General features: G+C 45.5%; 1 protein-coding gene across 5 annotated transcripts in view; it reads left to right on the top strand.

The window, feature by feature from the left end:
* Positions 1 to 311: 311 nt before the first annotated feature.
* The window catches only part of LOC126652232 (transportin-1-like), a 119065-nt gene continuing 101718 nt past the window's right edge, over positions 312 to 17658 (top strand). For 4 of the 5 annotated variants that reach the window (XR_007631908.1, XM_050338903.1, XM_050338902.1 and 1 more), the window contains exon 1: positions 312 to 458. The gene's annotated coding sequence lies outside the window, so the exon portion shown is untranslated. The remainder of the gene's footprint in view (positions 459 to 17658) is intronic. The other variant, XM_050338904.1, reaches the window with a different exon arrangement.

Genomic DNA, 17658 nt, shown 5'->3' with positions numbered 1-17658 from the left:
GGGACTGAGTGTGGGTGCCCAATCCCAAGGTATGAGGCAATACCTGTCCATGAGGCCTGTGTGCATGTGTCTCCAGCAGCGAGCCAATTGGAAGCAGGGGACCGGCAGGGAGAAGCGACCCTGTCCATGGAAGCCCGGGATAGGCCGAGGGCGGGGCCCGGGGCTGAAAGCCTGAGTAGGGCCGGGCGGCCATTTCACTGCCATCTCTATCACATCCGAAGCCATGGACCCCAAACTATGCCGCCGTTGCCAGGGTGACCGGCCAGTGGCGCCCTCCGCGCGCAGAGCCCCGCCTTCCCCCTCCGGCCAATCGGAGGGGTGGTGGCAACGGAGTGAGGTTCTCTTTGTTCAGCCATTTCAGAAACTGTAGCGGCTTTGGGCACTGAGCTGCGGAGGGAGAGGACGGGCTGCTTCGCTCCCTCGTCACTTCTCTGCCGTCGGGGTTTGGGATGTTGTGGGTAGGTGTTCAGGCTGCGAGGGGCGGGCTGAGACGTCCCATTTCCGGCAGCTGCTGCCTGCATGCCTGGGGGCCGGGGCCGGGGTCGGGGCCCGGCTGCCTTTATGGGTTTTCGCGTCGCCGCTGGGAGGGGAGTCATGCGGGCTCGGCCGTGGGCTGCCTCCTCTCTTCCCGCTGTCGTTCGCGGTCTCTGCCGTCTCGTGCCGATGGATGGATGGATGGATGGATGGATGGATGGGGCGGGGGAGGGCGCAGCACAAGGGGCGTCCGAGGCATGAGGAATCGCGGTCGGAGGAGCGGGCACCCGCCCACCTCTCCAGCTCCCTCGGCTCCTCCTACTGCTACAGCTGGCACTGTCCCCGCAGCCTTGCCGCAAACTCTGCCATTGCAGCGAGCTGGAAAGTGAGTCACCTGGGGAATATAAGAAAGTGGCCATATTTCCTGCCTTTTTTTCTGGGATGTATAGGGTTCCTGCTGTCCAGATCTGGCTAGGTGGGTTTTAATTTTTTTTTCTAAGAAATATTCGAGAGGAGTGAAATTCCGTGTTTGTCTTGTACTTTTGTTTGTTTGCTTCCTTGGGGAGCTTGTTAATTTAGGTGCTCAATGGAAATAGCTGATGGAACTTGTAAAGCCTTTGTGGAGTGACTGTACAATGGACACAAACGCCTTTTGGGGCTGGTATAAATGGTTTGCTCAGTCTTCAAACTCTTTATCTCCTTGCTGCAAAGGTAGCAATTCCACTCCCTTGAATTTATGCTCATTACCCAAGAGATCCTCCTACGGTGAGGCTTGTTCTGCTATGCATTCTGGCCACCACAGGTTCATAATTTGTTTACTTGCCTTCTTGGCTGTTTAAGTAGTCCTTAATGTGGTATTTGATACTTCATAGATATTGTTCAATCCTTATAACACTTATTGAACAAAAAGTTGTGTCCCTTCAGTATGTATTTAAACAGAAAAAATAATTGCATGCCCAAGATCATACAAGGAGCCTTTGGTAGAATTGGAAACTGAACCTATGTTTCTAATCGAGAGTCTCATCTATGTTTAAAAATAAGTTTATGGTCTGTTTCTAAAAGTCCTCGCTTTGCATCTGCTGTGCGAACTGTAGTTATTTTGGAGTTATATGTGAGAGGATGGAGGAAAGCTGCTCACAATTGTGAAGAATAGTTTCTATATGATCAGTATTACTTTAGAATGTATTTCTTCTAAATTCTTCTTGAGGAAGACCGAGCACTGAAACAGATTGCCCAGAGAAGTTGAGCAGTCTCCCTCACTGGAGATGTTCAAGAACTGTCTGTACATAATCATGTACAATGTGCTCTAGGATGGCCCTGCTTGACCAGGGAGGTTGGATCGGATGACTCACTGTGGTCCCTTCTGACCTGACCCATTCTGTGATTCTGTGAAAATATCTAGTTAGCTTATACTCAAAGCAATATCATGCAAAAGGATAATTATGGTCCTGCAAAAACAGGGTTAAAATTTAATTTTATATAACATTTTCTACAAGCCATTGTGAAATCCCTTAAACATTCAAGATGTGCTGCTTATGAAGAAGTTGCCATTAAGGGCATTAATTTAAATAATTGATCCATGCTAAATATAAAGGCAGAGGAAAAGGCAAGATAAAATGTTTTTTGGAGAATAGAAAATAGATAGTAGGTGAGTAGGTACAAAGATGGAAGAAAACTGTTACTCTGTTAGAACCTGAAAAGGAAACACTTGCAAAAATTATGGTGAAGTAGCACAGACCAGGGGCTTCCAAGCCTATTTAGTAGGTATATGATCATCTGTAACTTCTGGCATCCAGGGTCACATGTTTTTCTAAGCACACAAAACCAGAGCCTCATCTATGGCTTTTCTTCTCCCAACTTTCCTACTGGATGTTCCTGTCTTCCAAGCTAGGATTGCAGGCCAATGCTCATACTCACCTTCCTCATCCATTCATGCACCTGCAGAAGTTTACTCCCATTTTTCACTTCAGCCACATCCTTTCCCCTTGCACACATCCAAATCTTGAATCTTCACTTCCAGGAAGTACAAAGTGGAACCTCAGTTTCCCCTGTGTGCAATGCTGTCAACCTAATCATGGTCTTCCTACTTCACCATGTCTTGGTCTTCTTCCTATATTGTGAACTAGAAGTGCATGTCTGCCTAGGGGCAGCAGAGCTGTTCATTATTGTTGGATGCAGATGGTGGCTGCAGTAGTTCCTAACTGTGTTTACAGAGCCTTTATAGGACTTAGTAGGCAGTTACTCTGCTGCCTGTGTAAGAGCAGTGAGAGCTAGGAGCCTGAAATTTAAAGAAATTGTTCCACACAGGATTTTGAAAATACTAAAACTCAGTGTTGGTCTTAACCATGCTGAGGAACTTTCTTAGAATCATAGATCCATTTATACTGGAAAAGACCTTTTAAGATAATCAACTGTAAAACTAACATTGCCAAGTCCACCACTAAACCATGTCCCTAAGCGCCACATCTACATGCCTTTAAATCCCTCCAGGGGTGGTGACTTTACCACTTCCCTGGGCAGTGTGTTCCAATGCTTGACACCCCTTTTTCCTAATATTCAATCTAAACCTTCTCTGGTGCAACTTGAGGCTGTTTCCTCTTGTTCTATTACTTGTTGCTTGGGAGAAGAGATTAACCCCCACTTGTCTACAACCTCCTTTTCCAGCTCAACTTGGCGTGGTCTGCAAACTTGCTGAGGGTGCAGTCAATCCCCTCGTCAAGATCATCGGTTGTCTTAGTTTAACAAGATTACAACTTAAAAATGAAGAGACTTCAGGTGGAAGTGTGGAAAAGAAACAACTTTTTATTAACAAAAGCTAAATAAACAATAAATGATGCAATCAACAACTTTCAGAAGAAACAAAACAAAGTCCCAAATCCCCAGGTGGGGGGGACGAACCCTCAGCAACACAGGGAGGGGTGGGGGAGAGGCAGGACTGTCCCGGCAATTCAGAAGCTGCTTGCAGCCACATGTGCTGGCAGCCAGCAATGAAAAAAACCAAAAAAACAAGTCCTTTTCCTCCAGACAGTCTTGAAAGCAGAATACCTCACTCTGAGATGGGTTGTTCTCTCTCTCTCAGTTGTCCTCTGCAAGGTGTCCCGTGGGGAAAAAGAAATTTCCTCTCAGGAAAAGAGAATGAGGTGGCCAAAAACCGGGCTTCTGCTCTGTCCGGTCCCAGACCAAAACCCCCACAAGCCCCCGAAAAGGACTTCCCAGCTATCCCCACTGCCACTGTGCTTTCCCGCGAGACCTCCCCCTCTCCCGGCTCCTGCACTGCCCCACATGTGTGGGTCCGCTCTGCCTCCACCCCCATCCTGGAAGAAACGGGTGGGGGGAGGGAGGGGAGCGACATGGGAAAAAATTTCCAACATCTCTTTTCAAACCCATGACATCGGTAAAGATATTAAACAGAACCAGCCCAAATACTGAGCCAGAACTCCACTTGTGACCGGCCACAGCTGGATGTAGCTCCATTAACCTCACTCTCTGGGCCCAGCCATCCAGTCAGGTTTTTACCCAACAAAGAGTATTCCCATCCAAGCTATGGGCTGCCAGCTTTTCCAGGACAATGTTGTGGGAGATGTGTCAAAGGCTTTCCTGAAGTCCAGGTAAACAATATCCACAGTATTTCCCTCATCCACTAGGTGGATCACCTTGTCATAGAAGAAAATGAGGTTGGTCAAGCAGGACCTGCCTTTCCTTAACCCATGCTGGCTGGGCCTGATCCCCTGGTTGTCCTGTACCTGTTGAATGATGGCACTCCAGGTGATCTGCTCCATGACCTTTCCTGGCACCAAGGTCAGGCTGACAGGCCTGTAGTTCCCCAGATTCTCCTTTTGGCCAACCTTGCAGATGGACATCACATTTACTCATCTCCAGTCACCTGGGACCTCCCTAGTTAACCAGGACTGCTGTTAAATGTTTGAAAGTGGCTTGGCAAGCTCCTCTGCCAACTCCCTCAGTATCCTTGAGTGGATCCCATCTGGCCCCATAGAATTGTGAGTATTTAAGTGGCATAGGAGGTCAGTAACTGTTTCCTGGACCCCTTTGCCCTTCAGGGCTTCCTCCCAAGGGACTCTGTCAACCAGCCCCCTAAACAGGCCAAAGTCTGTCATCTGGAACTCCAAGGTGGCAGTTCCCTAGTTGGCTCCCTCACTCACTGTGTCAAGAAGTTATGTTTTGCACACTCCAGGAACCTCCTGGACTGTTTCCTCTCTGCTGTGTTGTATTTTCAGCTGACATCTGGTAAGTTGAAGGCCCCCATGAAAACAAGGACCAGTGATCATGAGACTTCTCTCAGCTGCTTATAGAATATTTCATCCTGGTTGGGTGGTCTGTAACAGACTCCCACCAGGATATCTGCCCTGTTGACCTTCCTCCTGATCCTTACCCATAAACACTCGAGCCTTTCATCACCATCACCATCACCAAGCTCTAGACAGTCAAAACACTCCCTAAGGCGCAGGGCTTCCTCACTGCCTCTCCTGTCTTGCCTGTCCCTTCTGAAGAGTTTATAACCATCCATTGCAGCATTCCAGTTTTGTGAGTCATCCCACCATGTCTCCATGATGGTAATTATATCATAGTTTTCCAGCTGTGTAATGTTTGTTGCTCCTCCTGTTTGCTGCCCATGCTGTGTGACCTGGTGTAGATGCACTTCAGTTGGACTATTGATCTCACCATCCTTTTAGGGGGAGAAGCCCTCATTCCTATGTGACCTTTGTCAGGCACTTCCATAGTTTCTGATAATCAGTAACCCCTATGTCTTTGCTGCCACATGGATCTCCATTCCCTACTTCCACTGAAATGGTAGAGTGAAGGACCTCGCTAGCATAACATCCCTCAGTCACATGCCTCCCCCCTTCCCCCAGCTTGTCTGTAGAGAGCCTGATTTTATCCTTTTCCTCCTTCAAATGTAGTTTAAAGCTCTTTCAATGAGTCCTGTTAACTCCTGTGCAAAGATCATTTTTCTCCCTTTGAGACAGGTATACCTGGCAGGTGTGGCATCATGTAGACTGACCTATGACCAAGAAACCCAAAATTCTGCCAGTGCCACCACGCTCAGTGCCAGGTATTGATCTGCTGGCTCTTCCTGTTTCTTCCTTTATCATTCCTTGTGACTGGCAGGATAGAGGAGAATACTACTTGTGCCCCTGATACCTTAACCAGTCATCCAAAGGCCCTGAAGTCTCTCTTGATTGCCCTTGGACTTCTTGTTGCAACTTCATCACTGCCTTCCTGAAAAATCATTAATAGATAATAATCTGAGGGCTGTACCAGGGTAGAAAGCTTTCTCTTCATGTCTTGAATCCGGGCCCCAGGAAGGCAGCAGACTTCCCTAAGGAGTGGGTCCAATCTGCATATGATGCCTCCTGTTCCCATCAGAAGAGAATTTCATAAAACTTTGATATTATTTGTATTGGTATGCTATGATGGTGAGACCGTGTTTTACAAAAGATTTTTTTTAATTGACAGGTGTAATTTCTAATCTAGTCAAATTCTAGTCATTGTCAAATTCTCAGAATTATTATTGAAGATGATTTAAAAGAATTAAAAAAGAGAAAAATAAAGCCCCCAAAACTGAGATTGGCTGCCATGTCATGCAGAAAATAGCCCAAACATTTTTGCAATTGAGTATAATATCTTTTAGTTAATATTTGAATTGCAGTGGTGCCCAGAAGCTCCACATTTGAATTAAAGCTCTAACACATTAGGCAAGTGTAAAAAAGCAACAATCTTTTTTGCATATGGCTTACAACTGAATTACAAAAGAAAAGATAAATGTTCAACAAGAGGCAGATAAAATGAGAATGAGAAGTATGAGAGAGACTCAAGGCATCTGTGAACATTGCACCAAAGCAGAATTTCTATATAAAATCTGAGAAAGAGCAGAAAGTATGTTGTAATGGTGCTGGTCAGTAAATTTAGCCTTGAGGCAAAGACCATAGAATCACTAGCAGGCAAAACAGCCTAGATTCTACGTCATGATAATATATAAGAACTGCTCTTGTTACCTAAAAGGCTGTGGAGGAAAAAAAGACTCCAGACCTTCCAGAGCTCTGGGCCTGAAGGTGGTTGTGTCTATGGCTATATCTTCTTGTGCAGATTTTAGGGTGTTTTCTGCAAATCTACCTTGAAAATGAGACTAAACAGGTTAATGGAATTTAGGGGAATTGATATGGGAATGGGTAACAAGGTTTGCTATGTGTAATTGCTGTGTTAAAGGGTAAGGGATGATGTGCTGCTACTTTAAAATCTACATTCACTATATAACTACTTCTAAAATCTACAAAATTTAAAAAAAAACCAAACTCTAAGGCATCACTATATAGACAATAATTTTTTTCTCTTGTCTATAGATGATTTAATCTGTGAACGTGGTTTCAACTCTACATAGCTTTATGAAGTGGTTGCACTATTATTTTAACACAAAGATGATGTGTGGAATGCCAGCAAATTTTTTTATTAGAGATAGTGAAGCTATTTGCAATAGGTTTTTATTAAAATAGCCTTAAAGTTATTAAATGACTTGTGCATTTAAGGTAAATTTAATTATTTTAAATTACAATTTCCCCACTATTTACATTCCTTTTACCTTTAGGGAAGGAAAAACCCCCACCTTTAAAAACTTTGAAACATTTGTTCTGTATTACTTGCTTTATTGGTCACATTTTAAGGGAATTATTTAACATCTTTATGCTATTTAGACTAACAAGTTATCGCAGGTAGGGACCTTCTCTGATTCAAATACAATTTTGATATCTTTCACAAACCAACATTAAAGTATTTAAACACCTAAAATATTGAAAACTTACAACTCAAGTAAAAATGACAATGAAATTCCTCATTGAATTACATTTTTATGTGTTCAAATCCCTTAGGTTTACCTGGATTTTATAAAATTAGTAAATAATCTACTTTTAATTTAATTTTTGGTTTATAATGTTTCTTATTTTGGCATAAAATGCTGCATTTGAAATAAAATGAGATAAATTCTATGCAGATTGGTAGTGGTTTTAATGTCTATTCTATTTGTTTAAGGCTGCATTCATTTCCAAGGAATTTTACCTGATTTTTCATCTACACAACAATCTCTCTGTGTAAAAACAGTAACATAGCTTTACCTTGTGCATTGCTTGCATTCCTTTACTCTGGTTCTATACTGCTTCAAAGCTGGTATTATAGATGTAGTTATAAGACTGCTTTTTTAGAAACCAAGGGTAGAAATGAGTGAAGAGAGTAAAAACTAAGAATACAGTAAGAATTATATTGTCATGCATTACTTTTTTTATTTTAATTTTTTTTTAACCATACACTGTAAGTGCATAGAATCCTAGAAAGGTTTGGTCTGTAAGGGACCTCGAAGATCATCTAGTTCCAACACCTCTGCCATGGGCAGGGATACCTTCCACTAGACCATGTTGCTCAAAGACCTGTCCAACCTGGCCTTGAACACTTCCAGGGATGGGACAACCACAGCTTCTCTGGGCAACCCATGCTAGTGCCTCACCACCCTCACAGTAAAGATTTTCTTCCTAATATCCAATCTAAATCAGCCCTTTCTTTTTGAAGCTATTCCCCCTTGTCCTGTCACTCCATGACCTTGTAAAAAGTCCCCCTCCAACTCTCTTGGAGCCCCTTTAGGTAGAAGGTGCTATAAAGTCTCCCCAGAACCTTCTCTTCTCCAGGCTGAACAACCCCAACTCTCTCAGCCTGTCTCCATAGCAGAGGTGTTCCAGCCCTCTGAGCATCTTGGTGGCCTCCTCTGGACTTGCTCCAACAGGTTGATGTCCTTCCTGTGCTGGGGCCCCCAGAGCTGGATGCAGTAGTCCAGGCGGAGTCTCACCAGAGCAGAGGGGCAGAATCACCTCCCTCAACCTCCTGGCCGTGCTGCTTTTGATGCAGCCCAGGATACGATTGGCTTTCTGGGTTGCAAGCACACACTGCCAGCTCAAGTCCAACCTCTCATCCACCAGCATTCCCAAGTCCTTCTGGGCAAGGCTGCTCTCAATTTGTTTCATTCCCCAGCCTGTAATGATAACCAGGGGTTGCCCCAGCCTGGGTGCAGCACCTTGTACTTGGTCTTACTGAACCTTATGAGGTTCCTGTGGGCCCACTTCTCAAGCTTGTCCCAGTCCCTTTAGATGTTCTCCTGTCCTTCAGGAGTGTCAACTGCACCACTTAGTTTGGTGTCATCTGCAAATTTGCTGACGGTGCACTCGATCTCACTGTCTATGTCATTGATGAAGACATTGAATAGCACTGGTCTCAATACAGACCCCTGAGGGACACCACTTGCCACTGATGTCCATCAGGACTCTGTGCCATTGACCACAACCCTCTGGATGCGACTGCCCAATCAATTCCTTACCCACCAAACAGTCCATCCATCAAATCCATCTCTCTCTTCAATTTAGAGAGAAGGATGTTATGGGAGACCATGTCAAAGGCTTTACAGAAGTCCAGGTGGATGACGTCCACAGCCCTTCCCTTGTCCACTAATGTAGTTATTCATAGAAGACCACTAGGTTGGTCATGCAGGACTTCCCCTTGGTGAAGCCGTGCTGGCTGTCAAATCACCTCCCAGTCCTACATGTGCCTTAATGTTGCTTCTAGGAGGATCTGTTCCAGGATCTCCCCAGGCACAGAGGTGAGGCTGATGGGTCAGTACTTCCCAGGGTCTTCCTTTCTACCCTTTTTAAATATGGGTACGATGTTTCCCTTTTTCCAGTCATCTGGGACTTCACCTGACTGCCATGACTTTTCAAATATCATGGAGAGTGAATTGGCAACTACATCAGCCGATTCTCTCATGACTCTGGGATGCATCTCATCAGGTCCAACAGACTTATATACAGTCAGGTTTCACGGGTGGTCATAAACCTTATCTTCTCTTACAGTGGGAAACACTTTGCTCCCCCAGTCCTCATCTTGCTGTCCACCCACTGAAGAGGTGTGGGAAGAAAGGTTGCCATTGAAGACTGAGGCAAAAAAGTTGAGTACCTCAACTTCCTTTAGTTACCAGTTTGCCAGCCTTTTTTATGGGGGGGAATGTATGCCTTCTTTGACCTTCCTTTTCTGGTTGATGTACCTGTAGAAGCCCTTCCTGTTATTCTTTGCATCCCTTCCAAGTTCAGCTCCAGGTTTTCCTTGTCCTTCCTTACCACATCCCTACACAACTGGACTGCATCCTTATACTCTTCCCAGGGTACCTGTCCCTGCTTCCACTGCCTGTGCATTTCCTTCTTGCCCTTTAATTTGACCATCCTACTCAGCCACCCTGGCCTCTTGCTTTCCTTGTCTGATTTCTTATGCCGAGGAATCACTAGGTCTTGCACTCCATGGAAGATGTCCTTAAAAATCTGCCAGCTCTGTTCTGCTTCCTTGTCCCTGAGGGCAATCTCCCAGGGGATCCTATTGACCATCTCCTTGAAGAGCTGGAAATTTGTTTTCCTAAAGTTCAGGGGCCTAACTTTACTCCTTACCTGACCCATATTCCTTAGGACTGCAAACTCCACCAGTGCATGATCGCTGCAGCCCAGGCTGCCTCCAATCTTGATGCCCCTGATTAACTCACGTACGTTGTTGACCACCAGATCCAGTATCTCATCCCCTCTGGTAGGGTTGTCTTATTATCTGACCCAAGAAGTTATCCTCCATGCATTCCAGGAGTCTCCTGAATTGCCTACAGCTCACTGTACTACTTTCCCAGCAGATGTTGGGGTGGTTGAAGTCCTCCAGCAGGAAAACAGCCTGTGAGCAGGATGCCTCGTATCTGGAGCAAGAAGGCTTTGTCAATAGGTTCCCCTTAGTCAGGTGGCCTGTAGTAGACACCAGTCACAAGGTTCCCTTTGTTGCCTCAGTCTCTGACTCTTACCCACAGGCTTTTGACTAGCTCATGGCTGTTCTTCAGACAACTCTTCACACTCAATCCACCTCTTGATGTAGAGGGCAACCCCTCTCCTTCCTCCCATATCTTCTGAACAGCCTGTAGCCATCCATAGTCGCACTCCAGTCATGGGATTTGTCCCACCAAGTTTCACTAATGGCAACAAGGTCTAGCAGCACGGTGGATTCCAACTCCTCTTTGTTGTGCATGCCCTGTGCATGCTGGCTGTCTGCTGTGTTGCCTTCCTAGAGGAACATCCCTTAATTCCTTTGAGATAAATGTCTGGTGTTTTTGTTGGTTTCTGTTACCTGTTGAGTCCCTGGCTCATCTCTGTAAGACTTCAAGTGTGCTCCAGCGTGGCCAGCACATGTCAGAGTTACTGGTAAAAGGCTCTCACTAGCACTCCACCCCTCTAACCTTGGCCTGCCATCCCATATCTTGCCAAGGCAAATCTGGTATTATCTCCCTCCCCCATCACATCTAGTTGAAAGCTCTGTCAATGAGCCCCACTAGCTCCTGAGTGAAGACTCTCTTCCCCCTTTGAGAAAGCTGAATCCCATCTGATGGCAACATGCCCAGTGCTGCGTAGGCCATCTCATTGTCAAAAACCCCAAAATTTTGGTCGTGACACCAACCATGGAGCTATGTATTAATAGACTGGACCCATGTGTTTCTTCCAATGTTGCTGCCTGCAACTGGAAAGATAGAGGAGAAGATAAGCTGTGTTCCAGAATCCCTTACTAACCATCCCAAGGCCTTGAAGTCCCTTTTGATTGCCCTTGGACTACGTGTTGTGACTTCATCATCCCCCACATGGAACACCAGTAGTGGGTAATAGTCTGAAGGCCACACCAGGCTAGGAAGCTTCTTGGTGATGTCCTCAACCCATGCCCCAGGGAGGCAGCAGACTTTCCTGAGTGTAAGGTAAAACATATGCAGGTATTCTTCCCAAGAATGCTAAGGCAGTGGAAGGATTAAGAAAAGGTTTATTTCAGATGCAAGGACCACTTCTTAATTATGCTGCACACACCGGGCCCCCAGGAAAGAAAAGGCAAGTTCTCACCCTCTCAGGGCCTCTTTATCCTCTCTGTTTCTCCCCCACCTTCCCAAGGCCTCTGTACATGTCTGTTAGGGCTATCTCTCTCCTCCATATCAGAGAGAGAGGCTGAGAACTTCTCTTGCTATGCAGGGGGAGGGGGGGGGAGAAAGCATTGAAACTGCCTTTGAGAAAGAGTTACCTTTTAGGCAGAAAGCCTTCCTAAGCGAAAACTGTCTCCTCTTAACAAAATCTTCCAGGCAATAAGGGTATTCTATCCTCACACTGAAACAAGAGTCCATCCAGCATACTGTACTCTGTTCCCCTTAGGAGCAAATTGCCTACCACAATAACCCATCTTTTCTTCCTTGTGGAACCAGTCTTGATACAAGTTGTAGGCCTTTCTGACCTTGGCAACACCTCTGGTGGAGAGGGACCTTTGTCTTCATCATCCATTGATTGTCCTTTAACATCCAGAGCCTCACATCTATTGTACAGAGGCACTGGGGAGGGTGAGGTGGATGAGGAGGACCTTTCACCTGTTCCCCCAAGCAAGGACTTGCCTCCATTCACCCTTTCCTTCTGATCTACTGCCCTCTGCCTGGCTGGGGGAGGTTACTGAAGCCTTCTTGGTTTCTTTCTGATGCCTGCTCCTATCTCAGGGAGGCCAGAGCATAGGTCTCCTCCTCAGAGTCCCTGATGCTTCTTAACTTTTTTATCTCTTCTCTTAGCTCTGCCACCAGGCTGAGCAGATAATTCACCTGGTCACACCTCACTCAGCTGTTGTCTCTACTGCCATCTAATACCAGTGCCAGGCTCTGGCACTCCTTGCAGCCTGAGACCTGAATGACTGTAAGTTTCCCTGGGGGCTCTGTCTGTGTTGCCACATCCTTTCTGGTGAGTGCTGAGGATGTCACTCCCTGTCGAGAGGAAATCACAGCTGAGCTCTTTCCAAGGGGGGTGAGGGGGGTGACCACCTGGTCTCTAAACTGGAGAGATATGGATCTGATGGGCAGACTGTTTGGTGGGTGTCACAGTTTAAATGGGACAAGGGTCTTTTGCTGAGGATGAATTAGGAGGAAAAGACCCAAACTTCTTTTTCTAAGCAATTATAAATCCGAAATTAAGAGGCTCCGATTGAAGGAAAACAAATTATGGAAAAGGGAAAAAAAAATAACAGCCCTTTATTAAAAGGTATGTGTGTATTAACAGGAGGAGCCCCTGGTGGTCTAGTGGTAAAGGCGCAGCGCTATCACCGCCGAGACCCGGGTTCGATTCCCGGTCAGGGCCACTCCCGGGCAGGTGGAGCTTGTTAGCCCTTAAAGGCAACCCACCAACGTCCTAAGGACCTCGCTGCCACCGTCCAAGCTCGCTTGGCCCCGGCAGATGAACCTTAGGATTAAAGGGTGGGCTCAGTTCCGCGCACACTGTGTCTCACCTAAAAAATCCAATGCGCAGGCTGGAAGGTGTAAAGACCTTCCCCGGATCTTCGCTCGCGAAGACTGGCCATTATTATTATTAACAGGAACACGAAAAAACTAAGTAAAACAACCAAGCAATACTCCTATACCCACCAATAATCCCCTTCCAGAACAAAACCGATAAACCGGCAAAAGGAAAATTTAAATAGTTCAATTTTTAGCACCCTTTGGTGCAGTTCCAGCCACAGTCAGCAGGGGGTGCCGTCGGGTCACTGGAGATGCAGAATTTGTAATGTCCTGTACCATTTACCAGGTGGCGCTGTTGGGTTACTGAAGGTGCAAAATCTGTAGTGTCCTATAGCAGTCACCAGGTGGCGCTGTTGGATCACTAGAGGAGTAGAACTTGTAATGTCCAGTGCCCGTCACCAGGCGGTGCTGTGAGATCCTTGGCTGCCGCCAGGTGGGGGGGGGGAAGAAGGGGAGGGAAAAACAACAGCAATAAAACCGAAAGTTCTCCCAATGGAAGAAAACTCACAAACTTCAGCTGATTAGGGTCCGTTATAAGCAGGGCCTGCAGCCAGCCACAGCTGAGCTGAGAGCAGCAGCAAAAACTCCCCTCCGACAGGAAAGAGACAAAGAAACCCAGCAGTGTCTCCAACCCGCAGCAGGCTCCCCTCCCGGGCAGAGAGACTGAGCTCCCTCCCCAGCCCCCACCCCCTTCCAGTCACACACCCCAGTAGCCCCCCCCAACTCCTCCCCCTTCACTGCTAGGAGACTAATCTCTTGGCCACTAGTGACCAGGCCGATTCTTTTGTTCACCTGATGGCTCATCCACAGAGCACACACGCAGGGGGGAAGGGAAAGAAAAATTCCTTGCTGAAATCATAACTATGACAGTGGGTAAGGAATTGGCTGGATGGTCATAGGGAAAGTGTTGCAGTCCAAATGGAGACCAGTGATGAGTAGCATCCTCAGGGGTCAGTATTGGGACCAGTGCTGTTTAACATCTGTGTTGGCGACATGGGCAGTGGGATTGAGTGCACCCTCAGCAAGTTTGCCGACAACACTGAGCTGTGTGGAGCAGTTGACATGATGGAGGGAAGGGATACCATCCAGAGGGACCTGAACAGGAGTGAGAGGTGAGCCTGTGTGAACCTCATAAAGGTTCAACAAGGGCAAGTGCAAGGTCCTGCACATGGGTTGGGGCAGTCCCAAGCACAAATACAGGCTGGGCAGAGAATGGATTGAGAGCAGCCTTGCCCAGAAGGACTTGGGAATGCTGGTGGATGAGAGGCTGGACTTGAGCTGGCAGTGTGTGCTTGCAACCCAGAAAGCCAATCGTATCCTGGGCTGCATCAAAAGCAGCACGGCCAGGAGGTTGAGGGAGGTGATTCTGCCCCTCTGCTCTGGTGAGACTCCGCCTGGACTACTGCATCCAGCTCTGGGGGCCCCAGCACAGGAAGGACATCAACCTGTTGGAGCAAGTCCAGAGGAGGCCACCAAGATGCTCAGAGGGCTGGAACACCTCTGCTATGGAGACAGGCTGAGAGAGTTGGGGTTGTTCAGCCTGGAGAAGAGAAGGTTCTGGGGAGACTTTATAGCACCTTCTACCTAAAGGGGCTCCAAGAGAGTTGGAGGGGGACTTTTTACAAGGTCATGGAGTGACAGGACAAGGGGGAATAGCTTCAAAAAGAAAGGGCTGATTTAGATTGGATATTAGGAAGAAAATCTTTACTGTGAGGGTGGTGAGGCACTAGCATGGGTTGCCCAGAGAAGCTGTGGTTGTCCCATCCCTGGAAGTGTTCAAGGTCAGGTTGGACAGGTCTTTGAGCAACATGGTCTAGTGGAAGGTATCCCTGCCCATGGCAGAGGTGTTGGAACTAGATGATCTTCGAGGTCCCTTACAGACCAAACCTTTCTAGGATTCTATGAAATAATGTAATAAATAATAATATTGTAGCATATGGCTGAACTCAGGAAGACTGCACTAAATGTTTTAGAATGGATTCTCATTTGATATGCTGGGTGCAAGGACTAACGGTATTTGTTTAAATCAAAGCTTAGGGCATGTCTCCAGGAATGATGCATTGAGAAATAATGCAGGTATAACTATTCTGCATGAGCTCCTTCACACAGACACATTTATTCTGTGTTATAAGAGCTTTTATTCTGCTTAACTTAATTCACGTCTATCTGAAATGAGAGTTTACACCAAGAGCATTTTAGAATTCTTTTTAAATGAAAAAATAATACAAATCCAATAATATCAATGTAGTAAAAGTAGAGACAGGGAAAAAGTTTCTAAACAATAAAGTGGCTGAGACTGTCTAACAATTCTGTAATGAGGACAAATTTGAGAAATAATTTTGATTAATTTTTTGAAACTAGTTTCAAAACTGCTAGAAGTGATTAGTTGTACTTCCCAAAGGTACAGCTTGGAGGCTATGGCATTTGAGGGATGGGACATCCTACTAGTTCAAATCTCTGGGAGGGTTTTGCACCAGTGTCCTATTTCTCTTTTCAGTGCACTGGAACTACAGGAGAGTTGGGGAGGGTATTCTAAGTCTCCTAACTATTTGTGCTGTCTACATTTGTCTTTTAAGTATCAACTGTCAATTATGCAGGATGCTGACAGAGCTAGTAGTCTAAATACTGGATTTTGAATGAGATAGCAATGCTATATATTTTAGCCATTCCTTTTGTTTCCTTGTATGAAAAATGCCAGTAGTGCATCATTTCAGCCTGATCTAATGGAACATTCTGAGAAGTAAAGAGATGAGAGTATTGGTAACAAAACCAAAGATAAAAATTATATTTGTGGATACTTGAGTAGAACAAGACATTTGTGGAGAGAGAAAGAAATTAAAGATATAGATTAGTTTGTTTGCTGTATTTTTGACAATTTTTTAATATTATGCACTGTTGTTGTACCAATGGATTCTGGATAGTGCGTGACATTTGAAGCTTGGATAAGAGAGAAATCAGAGATTAGCCTCAGCATTTGTTCAAGATTTGTGTCTTCAGTGAACATTTGTCTTCTTAACATATATATATACATATATAGGTGCAGTGTTTCAGATTTATTTCTGGTGCCTTCTACTGATCAAGTGGGCTTAACTAGGCCATCATATGTTTTGATGAGTAGTTTTCTTGCTTCTGCCTGGTACTTAGTTTAACATTGATTCCTATTTCCTTTTTACACAAGGAGATTCCTGCTTGAGAATACTAAGAAACAAAGGATACGGAAAGAAACAATTTTCTAATTTTTAATATAATGTTCTTTGTATACAATCTGAATTTTTTTCTTGACTTGCTCAGTTAAATTATTTTCCCCTCTCCCACTTCATCACAGAATTTTAAGGATTAGAGATGGATAGGAATAACTTCAAAGTAATCAGAAAATCACAGAACAGTTCAGGTTGGAAGGTACCACCAGCAGGGTTATCTGGTCCAACCTCCCTGCTCAAGTAGGATTATCCTAGAGCACATTGCATGGCATTGCGTCCCAATGGTTCTTGAATGTCTCCAGTGAGGAAGACTCCACAACCTCTCTGGGCAATCTGTTCCAGTACTTGATCACCCCCACAGTAAAGAAATTCTTCCTCATGTTCAGGTGGAACTTCCTGTGCATCAGTTTCTGCCCATTGCCTCTTGTCCTATTGCTTGGCACCACTGAGAAGAGTCTGGCTCCATCTTATTGGCACCCACCTTTCAGATACTTATACACATTGATGAGGTCCCCTCTCAGTCGTCTCTTCTTGAGGCTGAACAGATCCAATTCCCTCAGCCTTTCCTCATAAGAGAGATGTTACAGTCCTCTAATCATCTTTGTTACTCTCTGCTGGACCCACTCCAGGAGCTCCATGTCTGTCTTGTACTGAGAAGCACAGAACTTGACACAGCACTCCAGATGTGGCCTCACCAGGGCTGAGTAGAAGAGCAGGATCACTTCCCTCGACCTGCTGGCAATGCTCTTCCTAATGCAGCCCAGGATACCGTTGGCCTTCTTGGCCACAAGGGCACACTGCTGGCTCATGGACAGTTTGTTGTCCTTCTCTGCAGAGCTGCCTTCCAGCAGGTCCCTCCCAGCCTGTACTGGTGCCTGGGGTTATTCCTCCCCAGGTGCAGGGACCCTTCATTTGCCTTTGTTGAATTTCATATGTTTCTTCTCTGCCCATGTCTCCAACCTGTCAAGGTCCTTCTGAAGGGCTGCACAGCACTCTGGGGTATTGGCTGTCGTGGGTGAGAGTGGAAGGCTTAGACGAAATTTATTAAAGAAGCCCCGCTGTTGAGTCATGATGTGCAGAAAGAACTCCCTTGCTTTCTCAGCTACTCCTCAGAGAGGAGCCTGGGTGCAGCTGGATCCAATTTTAGCCTCAGATTTTGTCAGTGGTTTAAATTTAAGGAACTATAGAGGTATGATTGAACCACTTATGTCCTGCATGTTTTAATGATGGCAAACTGAGGAAATTTATATAAAATGAATCATTTATTATTACAAATCATCAGACAAAAGATCTTAATAAGAATTATTTACTACACAGTATAAACTCTAAAATTACTAGTAGTATAGTATAAGATAGGACAGCGCACTATATTAAAGCAATAACTGAAGGAATTATATTAAAGCTAGCAAAAAGAAAATAATTAATAAGTGGAGATTTGATGTAACTCACCCATACCAATGCTTGTGGGGAGATCTCTTTCTCTCAACCTCGAGGAGTATCCTTGGGGGGCATCCCCACCCAAGGGAAGACTCTCCACACATATGCTCCAAGAAGGGTTATGTTAGAAGAACCTGACTGTATGAAATTTGGACTGGACTTTTATAGTATAAA

This window comes from Myiozetetes cayanensis, unplaced genomic scaffold (genome assembly GCF_022539395.1).
Source record: "Myiozetetes cayanensis isolate MyiCay16 unplaced genomic scaffold, myiCay2020 scf71, whole genome shotgun sequence".
NCBI classification, from domain to species: Eukaryota; Metazoa; Chordata; class Aves; order Passeriformes; family Tyrannidae; genus Myiozetetes; species Myiozetetes cayanensis.
Note: the sequence above shows the minus strand (reverse complement) of the source record. Positions and strands in the feature narration are given on the sequence as shown.